This window comes from Herpailurus yagouaroundi, unplaced genomic scaffold (genome assembly GCF_014898765.1).
Source record: "Herpailurus yagouaroundi ecotype Mexico unplaced genomic scaffold, PumYag 77, whole genome shotgun sequence".
NCBI classification, from domain to species: domain Eukaryota; kingdom Metazoa; phylum Chordata; class Mammalia; order Carnivora; family Felidae; genus Herpailurus; species Herpailurus yagouaroundi.
The window spans coordinates 74256163-74271620 of NW_024412388.1; the positions used below are offsets into that span (position 1 = coordinate 74256163).

Below are 15458 nucleotides of genomic sequence, written 5' to 3' on the forward strand. Positions count from 1 at the left end.
AGAGCTAGAGACGGGTGATGAAGGGAGCCCGCACCCGGACACTGGGGACTGACGTGGCAGGACAGGATTGAGGGAGCAGAGCAGATCTGCCTGCCATGTGAGCGCCTGGCCCCTGCCCACAGGAGCCCGGATGCCATGGGGCATAGAGAAAAAGCTGGGGTTTAACAGACCAACTAGAATACAGAAGAGCCAGCCGTAGGACTCTACCCGCAGAGAGGAAGCTGCTGGAACTGTCTGTGGATCGGAGGGGCCGGTGAGCACCATGGTTTACAGTGCCCTTCCACTTTGATAGTGTGTAGTGTAGACAGAAGCAGGGTTCTGGGTGACCCAGCCAGCCGCCTCAGTGAGTTCCAGAGCAGCACATACGGGGATACCGCTGGTCAGTGCCCGCTACAGCTCCAGCTGTCAAATTAGGTCACAGGGGCACAGGCACCCCAGAACACTCCAGGCCTGCACCACTTCAGCTCCAGATGGCTTGCTAGGGCACCCCAGAACAGAGCACTCGGGACCTCCTGGCTCTCACCTGCTGTAGCTCCAGCCACCCTGCCAACATGCCTCTCCCCCTGCCCCGACCTCGTACAGAAAGCCCTGGACACCTGGCTTGGACTCACTTCAGCCTCAGCTATCCTGCCAGTGTGCTCTCTGTGTGGAGAGCCCCAGGAATCCCTGGCCCACGCCTACTTCAACTCTGGCCATTGCACCAGGGCAGCCCCCGCACAGAGTACCCTGGGACCCCCAGCCCATGCCAGCCACAGCTCCAGTCAGCTTGCCAAAGTCAACAGACACACATAGTCTACACAGGATATGACCATATCCGAGATGATGCCTTCAAATTTAGAAGAAACTGCTCTGCTTAATTCTTAGACACAAGCACAGAAAGTCAAGCAAGATGGAGAGACAGAGGAATATGCTTCAAATGAAAGAACAAGACGAAAACCTCAAAAGAAGAACTAAACGGAACAGAGATAAACAATACACCTGCTAAAGAGTTCAGTGATTGTAAAGATGCTCACCAGGCTGGAGAGAAGAGTGGAAGAAATCAGTGAGAACTTCAAAAGAGAGAGAATATAAAAGGGAACCAATGAGAGTTGAAAAATACAATAACTGAAATGAAAAATACACTGGGGCTGATCAATAGTAGGTTAGTGGATGCAAAAGAATGAATCAGCAAACTGGAAGACAAGTTATGGAAAGCACCCAAGCTGAACAGCAAAAAAGGAAAAAGAATTTTAAAAATGAAGATAGGTTAAGAGATCTTTTGGACAACATCAAGCAAACAAACATTCTCATTATAAAGATCCTAAAGGAGAAAAGAGAGAGAAAAGGGCGGAAAACTTATAAGAAGAAATAATAGTTGAAAAGTTCCCTAACCTGGGGAAGGAAATAGACATTCAAGTTCAAGAAGCACAGAGAGTTTAAAACAAGATGAACCTAAGGATGTCCATACCATGACATACAACTACAGTGTCCAAGGTTAGAGAGAAAAAAATCATGTAACAAATGTAGTTGTACGAACTGAACACATTTGAGAAGAAGAAGAGGCTGAGTATTTAAGACATTCTGGACTAGGAAAAAAAGACATTTGGGACTAGAAGACATTCCTGTCTGGGGTTTTAGTTCTTCACCTGGGTTGGTTAACTCAAGTCACTGGGGATGTATCAATACCCCAATGCAGATGTCTGGAGTGGTAGTTGGAGAGAGCATGACTCACATGGAGATTGCCTCCAGATTTTACTCCCTCCCAGTACTGGAGTTAAATAGACCTATGTTCTGATCCTGGTCCTGGCACTTACAGGTATGTGATACTGGGTTGTTTATATTACCTTCTGATCTATCAAATAGAGACAATGCAGAGCTCATCTAGGATACTGAGGTAGCTTTCATCTATTGAATTGCTAGGGTTTCTCGCATACCCCAGACATAGGTCTGATATTAGTGATTATGTTTCATGTAACATTTAGAGATGAATTCCATTGAACATTTTGAAGTCACCCTATTATCAGATACCTTTGTCAGTAACTTAGGTGAAATAGGTTTTCCTTATTTATAGTGTAAACTCAGTCAATGCCCAAGAAGGTTTCAAAAGAGCTAGAATAGCTGGAATATCATTTATAATGCCTTGTTTTCTCTTAGCATACTTTGTAGTTACTAACAATATATTCTCCAGATCCCTCTGAAACAGGTGTCTTATACTTTCTCATTCTCATTGTTTTTCAAATAGGCAGGTAGTAGGCCCTTCAAAGGTATATGTATGGAGACGAATGGCTAATTCTTTAGACCATCTGTGGCCCAACTGGGACTGTCAGTGGGCTGCCTGGCATGTTAGGTCGTGATCATCCCTGCATCTCCTGCTTCAGGCCCTCTTCATTACCACTTCCTCAAATGGGCAATAGTCCACTCCAAAAATAATAATGGTTTCACTGTGTCCCCATCTAGATTAAGGTTATGTAACCGCATCAGAAAGAAGGCAGGCGCCCACAGGCATAGAACGAGGTGAGAGATGAATGAAGTGAGGGATGGGCTTGTGAGGCTTTGTCAGTTGTCTTGACAACAGTGTTTTACAGATGTGCGCACGCTGATCTGCATGATTTAAAGCAATGAAGTCATTTTGTATTTTCTCTTTTCATTTTGCGTTTCCAGGGAAGGGCCTGTCAGTAGGCTAGGCTTATTGCCATGGGGGACTATCAGATCAGACGTGGTCTAACAACTGGCTTGATTTGCTCCTGAGATTCTTCATAGAGACTGGGGTCCATACTTGCTGCCTCAATGTTTCTCCTCTTCCTCACTCCGTCTGCTGCTGCTAAATTCACTGATGAGGAATTACTGCCAAGTTTGATGGACGATAGTCCTCACTTTGACCTTTCTGAGGACTCTGACTCTGCCCACAAAGTTTCTCTTCTCCAGACTGTTTCTCTGTTGGCTTCTAGGACACCACATTTTCTTGCTTTCCCTCCCCTCTGTCCAGTGTCACACTTGGACCCTGAGCTTGGACCCCGGGACCCTGAGCTCAGGTCTGTCACTCTTCGGTTGAGTTCTCTCTGGGATTCTCAGGTTCAACATGGCCTCAAACACCCATAACCCATGAATCTTTACCTCTGGACTTTGGTAGCCCGGACACGATGTCTCCAACTATCCGACACCCCCTCGGTTACTTATTCCTCTGCCTGGTCATTGCCAAAATGAGAGCTCTTCTATAATCTCAAAATAATGTGCTTGCTTTTGGTGCCCACCTCCTGTCTTTCCAGCTCATTTTCTGTAGCACCCCCGCCTGAACAATCCCTTGGCCACCAGGACCATACTCTATTGATTCTTCCACAGTTTCACTGTCCCTCACTTCTTTGATGACCTCATTCTTCTTACTGGCCTTAAATTCCATGCTCAATCATCATAATTAACATCCTGCCACATACTGTTGACCCCTTTCCCCTCTCTCATTTCCTCAAACTCATTTGGTAAAACCACAATATTGGTTAAAACCAATTCTCTTCCATGCAGCCGAATATGACTGGAGAAACACACAGCCATGCAGACAGGTCTCACTTTAAATTTCATGACCATGAACCTTTAGTGGGTCCTTAATGCTTAGTTCCTGGTCCTTTTGTTCTCTCGGTTAACTAATTTCCTCACCCCACACTCGCTCTCAGCTAATGGCCTTGCTTCCGACATCACTGAAAAAATGGAAGCCATCCAAGGAGAAAGTCCACAGGTTCCCACCCCACCTCCACCCACTTACTGCCATCTATGCCCACAGACTTAGCCTTGCAGGCTGTTCCTGCAGATGAGCTACGTGTGCTCCCATCTGCAGCCAGTCCCTCTGCCTGTGCTCCTTATCCTGTCCTGGTCATCTACTCAAGGGTACTGCTCTAGCATCTCTCCACATCTTCGACATCTGACTCTCCACTGGGGTATTCCCATCAGCATGGCTCCTAACTCACTCAGAGGAAAAGACAGAATCCTCACAGTGGCCTGTGTGGCCATCATCTGACTCCCCATCAGCTCTCTGGCCACATCTCCTATGTCTCTCTCCTTGCTTACTTTATACCACACTCCCTGGACTCCTTGCTGGTCCTCCAGCCTCAGGGTCTGAGGCTTCCTTCCCTGTCCGGAAGCTCTTCTCCAAGTCTGCTTGGCTCCTCCCCTATCTGCTTCAAGTCTTTGCTCAGATCTCACTTCTCAGGGGGGTCTTCCCTGACCATCCTCGTTAAAAACCACAAAATCTGGGGGCGCCTGGGTGGCGCAGTCGGTTAAGCGTCCGACTTCAGCCAGGTCACGATCTCGCGGTCCGTGAGTTCGAGCCCCGCGTCGGGCTCTGGGCTGATGGCTCAGAGCCTGGAGCCTGTTTCCGATTCTGTGTCTCCCTCTCTCTCGGCCCCTCCCCCGTTCATGCTCTGTCTCTCTCTGTCCCAAAAATAAATAAACATTGAAAAAAAAATTAAAAAAAAAAACAAACCACAAAATCTGTCTGCCCAACCTCTGCACTCCTGATCCTCCTTATTCTGCCCTGCTCTGTTTTTGTTTTTGTTTTGGCTTATTATCTATCTTCTTATATAGTTTGCTTCTTTATTAGGTTTATTGTTACTTGCCTGCCTCTGCATTAGGGTGTAAGCTTCTTAAGGTCAGGCATCTTAGGTTTGTTCATTGATGCATTCCAAGCACCTGGAAGAGTACCTGGCACAGAGCAGGAGCTCAAGAAATTTGGTAGAGGCTGACTGCCGGTGCTATCCATGTAGATATTCTCTCTTCCTGTATTTCTGGCTGAATTTCCTACACTATTCATATAATGAAAACCTGCCATTTCTCATACAAACCACAGTCCCTCCTCTCCACCACTCCATGAGATTAACTTATGTTCCAGTCACACAGACATTCTGGCCATTGATTACATATGCCAAGCTCTTCTGTGCCTCCAGACTTCTGCTGTTGATCCTTCCCCCTGAAAGCTCTCCACTCCCTTGTCCAATGTGGACTTCTACTCAAGGGTCGGCACAAATAAGGTCTCTTTTGTGATGATTTCCTGGGAATTTCAGGCCTTTGCTGGGCTCCCAGACCACCTTGTGTGTCACTTTATTACAGAGGAGGAGACTGTCTTCCTCTTCTTTGTGGTTCCAGTGTCTCCTCAGTGCTTGGCAGTGTGTGAATGAGTGAGTATACACTTAATTGCCCCCCACCCCCAGCTTTGTTGAGATAGCAACATATAATACTAAGTTTAAGGTGTACAACATAATGATTTGATATCTGTACATTATTTCAAAAATACACAATAAGTTCATGAGCAATAGCTAGCTTCAGGAGTAGTTGGACCTAGCACTTCAATAATGTTTATCATTTCTCTTCTCTGCATGCCTATGCTTGGCTTAATTCCCAGGAAGTTTCTCTCCATGAATAGCCAAGATGGCTGCTGGTAGCCCCAAATACTTGTATTTCTCAAGAATTATACCATGAAAGAGCGATTGGTCTGACTGAGTCATATGCCCACCTCTGAGGTCATCACTGAGGCTATGGGGCTGGAGGATTCTATCACCTAGGATTAGGTTTACACAAGGCCCTGTGTTGTGGGGAGGACAATTTATGGACATGCTGGCCCAAACTAAGCTGTGTGGGTTGAGCCATATTATTATAGAATGGGTGAAGGATAAAAGGGGAATAAATAATGAAGATTCACAACAGAAGCAATCAAAAAAAGCTATCAGACTATGTAGAACAAAGAACTTTCGCCCTTTTTGCTCCACAAATATATGTTCAATAGATGGCCATTCTGTCCCTTACTTGAATCTTCTCAACTACCTGGCTTTCCTCATTTCATCAATTTCTAAATTTCTAATCACTGAACCCAAGAACCATATGTTCAATACCCTGATAACAGTGATCATTGGTTTGATGGGTGACTGAAATCCCACATCCTTGTTTTTCCTTATCTGCCACATCCCGTTGCTGATCCCTGGGTCAGAATCAGTCATGTCTTGGATGTGACAGGGTTAGCACCTCTGTTTTTGGTATAATGTTTAGCATTATTTTTTTGATACGTCAGAACATATCATAATTTTTTGATATGTCATAATTTTTTAGCATAATTTTTTGATATGTCAGAACACCAAAGTAGTGTTTTGTGTGGTAAGATGATGAATGAGGATTATGGTTAGTACTTTGTTTTTTTGGAAAATTGTTTCTTTTGCTAAATCTTTTGATTTAGAACTATTAATATTTTGTAAAAATTTTTTTCAGATAATATATGTTCATTGAAGAAAATCTAGAAAATATAAAGGAATATGAAACAGGAAAAAAAAATGGACATTTGCTTACCCTGGTGAGAATAATTATTAAAATTGTTTTATATTTCTTGCTAGATTTTCTTAATGCAGGAATATGTCTATATGTGTGTATAATTACAAAATTCTCTATATACATCATTTAAACCTACTCATCTGCTTAATATAACTTAATATTTCTTGTATCACTAAATATTCTTCTAAAATATGATTTTTAATTTTCAGAGTCCATATATTTGGCTATTGCTAAACTTACTTAATTTTCTCTATTTTGGTTATTTTGGTTGTTTACAGTTTTATATTGTAAATAATACTGTAATATGCATCTTTGATTTTTCAGATCTTTGTGTTTTTATACAAATTCCTGGACATTGACTCCTGAACTGTTTTTAGGATTTTTACACATAGTTGGAGTCAATTTCAGAAAATTAATGCACCTACCGAGAATGCACGAGCATATACATTTCCCTGTGTTCTCTTCAACACTAAGTAGTAACATTTAAAAATTGCTGATTTCATGGGGGAAAGAAAGCATCTCATTTTTGTTTTAACTTATATACTTTGATTACTGGTCAGTCTGTCCATTTTCTTTCCATTTATTGGCTATTTGTGTTTCTTCTGCAGAGTATCTGCTCATTGGCTCTGCCTGTGTTTCTTTTGCTGTGATTGTCTTTTCTACTTTGAAGGAGTCTTTCGTGATACACCATTTGGTGGAACACCACACATTGGCCAACAGAGAGAACTACTAGGTTTTGCAGTTGCCTTATCTATAAGATGGGGTAATATTAGATGGATCCATAATCTTTTTTAATAGGTCAAAATATTTAAATCTTAGCCATTTCAGACAATTCAACCCATAGACTTTGCCTTGCATGTCTCATGGGGAGTTTAAGAGACTCAAATAAGTGGAGTATGCAAATACTTTATGAGCAACAGGCATGAAGCAAAGTAAGGAACTCACTAGTACATCCATAGTAATCTAGGTACAAGCCATTTTACCTATGGTGTTTCACCTATTTCTCACCACAGCTCTGCTAAGTATATTTAGCAGATGAGGACACTAAGGCTCTGCCAGTTTAAGTCCTGTGGCTCATAAGGAGCAGAGCCAGATGTTAGCCTGGGACATTGGGCCCCCTGGCTGGTGATCTCTCTACTATGAGATCCTACTTTCCTCCAGGGCCAGAAACGGATTTCCTCCCAGGTATAATCTACTTCTGTGGCATGCTAAGCAATGGACATCAGCCAAAGCTGTGCAGACACAGTCTGGATCAGCATGGTGACCAACTAACTCTCATTAACAACATAAAGAGCATTATTGAATGTGATTATTTTCTTTGGAGATGATTCTGTTTCAGAGACTTGCAATTTTGGGCACCTATGAATGTGTTTGGTTCATAAGGCTAACTGCTATAATGATTTGGAATCATGACCATCTTGGGTAATTCCTTAGGTCATTTTCATTTACAGTTGCCTAGGTTATGACAAGGCAGATTCACATCCCTTATAATGCAATTGGGAGAATAATGCTTTTAGAATTCTGAAATTTCCAAAGAGGTATCATGTGTTTCATAGTCCCTTACCTCTCCATCTGGGCTTGTGAGAATAAACAAAATCCCTAGAAGAATAATATTTCTAGAAATATGAGGAAAAACTTAATTTCTTTCATTTTATATCCAGATGTTTTCCAGCAGGAAAGAAAATCTCCATAGAATGTAAGATTCCCAAACAAATAAAACTTCCAAAAGAATTTTCCTTTTAGCAGGTCTCGTTGTATTACTTGCAAACTAGCTGGTGAATAAAAGATGCTTTGAAGTTTGCATAGTCAATTAAAAATATTTCTTAGGGATGAGCAGACGCATTCATAATCTATCAACAGGTATTTTTCTTGATCATCTCCTGTGCTTAGTTCATCTTTATATGTAGTACTTTAGTAACCAAAGCTGTCATTAGAATTCATGAACAAGCCCTAGACCAGGCAGTGTGGAGACCATTGACTGAGGTGGCCTTGCAAATTAGGAAGGGGATTAACTCTAAGGCAGAAACCTGTAAATTCCACAAAGGAGCAACATACAAAACCCTGTGGGAGTAAAAGTGGGAAGGGGTCATCTTTGCCTGTGGAGACCAGGGCAGACTCTGAGGAGGAGGTGGCATATGGGATGGGAAGGCTTTGGACAGACTGAGAATGGAGGTTGGGGATCCCAGGCAAAGGAGATAACAGAAGACAAGTCAAGGGGGTCCCAGTGATATGGGGCTAAGGTGGGGTGGGGTGGGCTGCAGTCAGGCTGGGCTGGTAAGTGGGAGGGAAAGCGGGTGCTCAGGCCAGAGGATGGGGCTCTGGCAAATGAACCTCCAGGGGTGCTACCATCCACCTTGCTTCTTGCCAAATCCCCATCCCTGGCCCAGTGCCGTTCAAAGGAGGTGCTTCCGGTTATTGATAAACTCAATAAATGGGCTAGTGAAAGAACAAAGACCAGAGGAGCAATAAAGGAGGACAGAGCCTTCAGGTTTATGGCAGCGCATTCTTTTGTCTAATTCACTCTCGGAGCACTTTGCAAGTTGGTATATTTATCTCTAATACGGTAGAATCTGCCTTTCCAGACTGGTGGTTTGTTACCCGAAAAAAAATCAGTTAAAAGGAGTATTATAGAAAACTATGCACTTATGGCCTTAAATATTTTTATTTTATCTTAACATACATAAATGAACTTTTACTTACTAGCTCTCTCTCTCTCTCTCTCTCTCTCTCTCTCTCTTTCTCTCTCTTAATATAGAGCCAAGGCCTTTTCTTTGAGTAAGGGTCCACTGATTGAAGCTTCCCCAGTAGTTTTGCATAGACACATTATAACCCAATGCCTATGATTTCCAGCTTGGTTTCTCTTAATGTAGGAAACAAACTGAAAGCAATCCGAATGCAGGGCCATTTTGAATTTTTACTATCTTGCCCCAAATATTTACAGTTGTTTTGTCCACATCTCATTGGACAGCATTTTTTGTTTTTAGCAACTGCTTTTACCAAGTGTTTCCAGATTATTCTAGTTTAGTTTTCATTTCTTTTTTGTTCCTGGAGCTCCTATTTCATCAGGTTACATGATATTGACCAAAATTATGTAATTAGAATCTCAAAGGAATTTGGACTAAGGAGTCTAAACAACAACAACAACTGACTCTTGATGGGCACACAATTCAGACTGGAGGAGTAGAAGCCTGCAGGTAACTAGAGCCACTCCTGTGTTCAAACGCTGAGGTCCTCAGTCAGTGCGTGCCCCAGAGGGACAAGAGAGTGTCTGTGAACCGAGCAGCTGGCTAGTCTGGGGTGAGAGAGCTTCTAGGGTTCTACGAGCACCTCTTCCCACAGTACACTGAAACCTTAACCAGACCGCACGTGTGTCCTGCACGCTTGGTGTAAGGCTGATCTGTCTTAGGCTTCACCTGAGGCGCTTAACCTTAGAAGTGCCAAGGAGATGCTGCTCTAACACTTGAACTTATCACAGAGTCCCATGGGGTGGCCTTCACAGCAGGCGTTGGAGTGAAACTCTGGGGTGTGTAATTGTTTCAGCATAAATCTGTCCATAGTGGGGAGGAAGTCTCTTGGGGATCATGGAACAGTGCTTGGCATGTTGCTAATATGTATTAAATAGCTCCAAATAAAAATGGACATGGTTTCCTGCTACACTAGGCAGATTGCTTGGCTCTCTGGGAGTTGAGTACTTGGAGGAGAAAAATGAAGATTTCCAAGACTCTTGACTAGTGTCCTAGCAAAATTCATTTTCCCTTGTCAAGATGGCTGGTTTCCTGCAGGAAGGAAGGGAAGGCAGGCCCACCTGAGCAGGTCAGGCCAATGCCATAAACCCTGATGATTCTTGTCCTGCACAAAGCAGGCACAGTGACCCCCTGGGAAGAGAATCTGGGTCTGGGTCAGGAGCCACCCATCCTATTCATTCTTGTGCCAAATTGGCCACATACGCTAAAGAAACTCCTTTGATCCATGAATGCCCACATTTTCCCCCCTGTAAACTGAGGGTAAGTTGAAAGCATTTGTGGAAGTCCTTCGCTGTCCGTGACACGTCATGTACGATTCAGGGCCAAGAACCATGCACTCGTCTGCCTCCTTATCCTCTCTTCACTTGGAGTAACTGAGCAAGACCTGACTAATTCTGGTCTCCCAGTGATCCACCCACAAGAGTTCATTAGTGCCTCTGCCCTCGAAATGACTCTACACCTCAGGATTACCCTTAGAGCATGAAGATCATTGCCTAGAAAAATTTCGGGGGGGTCGGTCGGGGGGTTGAAATACTGAGGTTGTTTTGATTTGCTCGTCTATCTTCTGACTGCTCTGAGGATTTTTAAGATCCTTTGTACCTACACCCTCCTCTGAATACCCAGCACCTCTGTCTTCCCAAACTTCCGCCACTGAGCACATGTATAGAGCCTCCCCTCATGGAGCAGTGTGGCCTTGCCCTGCTCACCTATGGAGTTGTGAAGTCAGGTGGCAGAGCAGGAAAAGCCACTCAGCTAGTGACTCCAGGAGCCCTGGGCTTTGTGATCTCCACCCCCCTCCCCCCGGAAACGCCATGCTGCCCCGTAAGGGGGAGTGGAGTCAAGCTCAGGGGTGAGTCAGCTGGTAAAACGTTCCATTACAGTGTATGAAATGCCACCACCATTAAAACAAGCAAAACCAAAGTAAAACATTGGTGAACAAAGAAATGATTTTTTCCGAACAAACGGACGGTGTTTGCATCTGATAAGGAACACGTGAACCTGTAGTTCTTCCTGTTTAATAGTGGCGCGGGCCCAGAAAAGTGTTTAGAATGTGTTTCTGGAAGTTGTATACAACAAGGCTTTCTGTAGAGCCACCTTTGAGACCTGGGGTTGGGGTGAGGAGGATTAGGAAGTGGAGACCCAGGGAGGGAGCTGAGGACTGGCAGGGTTGGGAGGGCCCCAGGCATCCTGGACCAGGTGACACTGCCATCTGGCTCCAGTTTCGTGGGCTTTGGAAAGCAAGTCGTGTTCTGAAGGCAAGGCAAGGAGGTTCCCAGTGCCAGGGAACGGGGTAAATGAGAATTTGTCTCTAGGCCACGGATTCTGGAATTTCCCATAATTAACATTCCAGCTGAACATTCAAAAGGCCTAGGCTCTTGGTAGGCCTGTAAATTAAAGCAGGATCAACTATTTAGAGTCTAGTTGGGAGAGTAATGGTCTAGGAAACCATTGCATTTGTTATCTGTGAATGGTGACTCAGTTTTTGCATTTGTAAAGTGGCAATAGATGAAGAAGTTTAAAAAGTGCTACTGCTGACAAGGATCTTAGAATTAATGTAGCCGAATTCCTTCGTTTTAGAGAAAAAGATCCTGAAGCCAGACAGGTGAAGCTTGTTACTTTTATAATATTAATAATAATAGAACTGACTGTACTGAATGAGCTAAGTGTAGAAATTCATTTAATTTTCACAAATTCTTTCTAAAAAGCTGTAACTATTATCCCTACTTCACAGATGAGTAAACTGAGACTTAAGAAGGTTGAGTACCTTAGGGGCGCCTGGGTCGCTCAGTCGGTTGAGCGTCTGACTTCGGCTCAGGTCGGGATCTCGCAGTTTGTGAGTTCGAGCCCCGGCGTCGGGCTCTGGCTGACAGCTCAGAGCCTGGAGCCTGTTTCAGATTCTGTGTCTTCCCCACTCATCCTCTGTCTCTCTCTGTCTCTCAAAGACGAATAAACGTTAAAAAAAAAAAATTAAAAAAAAAAAAAAAAGAAGGTTGAGCACCTTGCCCAAGGTCATGCAGCAAGTAATGGGCACAACTGGGACTTACTATCAAGTCTAGTGGATTCTAGATTCCAAGATCTTAGAGAAAGAACTTGTAGCACCACACGCAGAAAACTTTTCTGTTTTATATCTCAAGGGTCTGAAGAGAACCATAAAGGTGAAATGTGAGGAAGAAAATGGTGCTTTTTAAAGCAACCCCATGCTGCGTTGTCTGACAATAATGACGGAGAAAGAGTGCTGACTATGGCTCAGATGCTGTATTGATTTATATACCTGGATTACATCAACCGTTTAATCCTCACTTCAACACTCTGAGGTAAGTGAGTGTATTATTCCCATTTAGTAGATTAGTAACCTGAGGTGCAGAGATGAGTCAAGGTCACCCAGGTAATAAATGGTCGGATACGAACCCACGATCTTACCTTCTATGTTGTACATGCATCTGACATGCCTGTTATTGAATGTGTTCCCATACAACTACCACATAATGGCAATTTACACTTATTATGATGACCTTGATCACTAGAGACAGATTAAAATGTAATCACTAAGATGCATCTTATTGTACTCAAGTGCTCTGAAGATGAGTAGTCCATCTAGTCTCCAGATAACGCTTCTAGATTGATAACTCAGTTCCTGACCATTCACCCATAAGGATCTATTTGCTTAGGTCGAAGGGATGCGCCTGGCTACAGTTCACCCTTTCCTCTTCAGAATTGGATGAGAACCCTGCCCTGCCTTTAGTCTCAGCTTTGCCCCTTTGACTGGTTGTCTCGAAGTCTTGTTGCAGATGGGACAAGCGGTAGGTTTTGTGAAATTGTGGCATCCCTTGGTGTTGAAAGGTACAGAGTGAAATTACTTAAAGTAGAAGCTCTTTTCCAAATGATTTCATGTCTAAGATTTAAATGATTCACTTGAGAAATGAATCAGTTTGGATTTTAGAAGTTACTGTAGGGTCATTTTCTTTTTTCTTTCTCTTCTTTTGCCTCTAATGGATAATTTGAGGGAATTGGCTTTTATATGAAGAAAATAAAACATGAGTTTGCAAAGTTAACATCTGATCTTATTGCCTGGTGGGATGCCTGGGAAAAGGATTTTCTGATGAGTCTTGGATCCTGAGGTGCCTGAGGGCAGGAGCTACATATATGCTATTCTCTTTGTCTATTATTTAATGCAGGAAAACTGGACACTATAAACTTTCTGGTTAAAGGATATATAGGAGCTGATTTGAAAAGTCAAAGTCCGAACTAGAGAGTTGACCCCTGTCTGGGCTAACCATCCCTCCTTACTTGGGCTTCATTGCAGCCGCCTGCCTGCATCTGACTCTCAGCTGAATGGTTGTCCCCACAGGACACAGAGTATGGGTAAATAAAGCTGATTAAGTGTGTATTTTATTGAGCCTGTTCCTTTTTTGGAATAAGGCCCATTGAGTCATTCCAGTCTTCTTAGCTTTTCCTCTTACATGGTAATACCTGTGTCTGAGCATGAAGTTGGTCCTAGGTGTGTCTATCCATGGTCCCTAAGCTCATGAATGACTTCCACTCTTTTGCTTAGCTACTTGTTTAATATTTCTACCCATCTTCAACTCTTCAAGAAAAGAATTACTCTTTCACTCTGTATTAGCAACCCATGCCCCCTTTTTCCCTTCACTTTAATTTTACCTTTTCTGAGGAGAGATCTGGTCTTAAAATTGTTATAGCTATGGTTTATTGAATGCCATTATGTATCTGGATCTATGCTTGGAGCTTTATTAACAATTTGTAATAGTTGTCACTGTATACTTACTACATGCCAGGCACCGTGCTACATGCTTTACAGATGTTGTTTCACTGAATCCTTGTAACAAGCTTGTGAAATGATTATTATTATTAAGTCCATTTCCTAGATGAGGAGACTGAGGGCCTGTGAAGTTAACTAACTTTCCCATGGTTACCCAGTGTAAGAGGCAGAGGACAGAATCAGGCAATTCAACTCCCTACCTTATACTCTTAATCACTACGACATATAGTCTCCCCTTTAAATCTGTAGTCATGCATACTCTTCATAACCATCCTTCAAGGTCAGGTGATTTATTGTACATAAACTAATAAGATACATATTTTGATCTCAGGTCTGTCTGCTTCCCGAACCCACACTCTTTCCTTTCTCTAAGTTGCCTTTGAGAAAGATAGACTTTGAGTTGCCCACCATTACCTGCCTAGTTGTACCTTTCTCAGGCAGAGAGATAGGCAGAATTATTTATGCCACACATGATGCCTAAGCATCTATAGTGGTTTAGTCCATTGGTTTACCAATGATTTTAAGCTTAGTATCCTTTCTTCAGATTTTATGTGGTAAACCAGTATGTTCAAGAGATCAAGACAAAGCTACTATGCTTGAATTAAGAGTAGGGGATCAATGCCCTTTTTGTGCCTACCGCCTATAAGCCACGGTTTCTTCAGCTCCTCTATCAAATTTTGAAGGACACCAAAAAGTACAGCTGGAATATCACTGATTTCATCCTAAGTTAGGTACACATGGCAACCATCCCTAAGTGGAAAGTTATTTATCCCATTTATGTATTTATCGAGCATAACCTTATTCCAAGATATCAATGGTCTCCAAAAGAAAAATATTGTGCTTATCTCAGCCAGAGGTACCTATTAAACCTATCTTCATATGGTGACCACTAAAAGAAATTTATTTGTAAGATCGAATCAATAAGCATTCCTCTAGTGCCTGCTAGTCTTGAGAATACAAAATTCAATATGACATGGTAACTTGTACTCTACATTATAATATAACTATTATTTTCTCTGTTTTCTGACTCATTTAAGCACAGGCAGTTAAGGCCACTCTAGGACTACAGTAACAAAGTGAGCTGTCTTGGATTTTTCCTCCCATAGGAACATCAACATCCAAGCAATGGACACATCAAAAACAGTGGTCACTCAATGATTTTACTAAGCAACTAGCATCAATCATAGTTCACTTTCTTCCTCCAGACAACCCAGAGAATATGCCAGGCATGGCCCTCAGCAGCTGGTTTCCTTTATATGAAGGCAGATTTATCATAGATAGATAACTCATGGCGAGATGTAGAGTATCATGAAACCAAATTTAAGTTTCCTGGCTGCATCTATTATCTTTACCATTTTATTATCAGATTGGTCTTCTGAATTTTGACATTCAGATATAATGACAGGGAAATCGTACTCTTCTGGAGCAAGGAAAGTGGGAAAGATGCCATATACATCTTTCAGGGTATGGGTATACGGGGTGTGCCAAAGAATAGTACGTGTCCATCAAATACCACTCCTTTGTCTTTTAGGCACACACCTAGACTACATTTCCAAGCCGTCTTTGCAATTAGGTGGCACCGTGTCACTTAGTTCTGGCCTATAGATGTTGGCAAAAGTGATGTGTACCATTTCTAGGCTGGCCCACAAAATCAC

General features: G+C 42.8%; 1 long non-coding RNA gene across 1 annotated transcript in view; it reads left to right on the top strand.

The window, feature by feature from the left end:
* Positions 1–1673: 1673 nt before the first annotated feature.
* LOC121027425 (uncharacterized) overlaps positions 1674–15458 on the top strand; it is a 72293-nt gene continuing 58508 nt past the window's right edge. The window contains exons 1-2 of the long non-coding RNA XR_005788735.1: positions 1674–1795; positions 12161–12340. This is a non-coding gene — a long non-coding RNA (uncharacterized LOC121027425). The remainder of the gene's footprint in view (positions 1796–12160; positions 12341–15458) is intronic.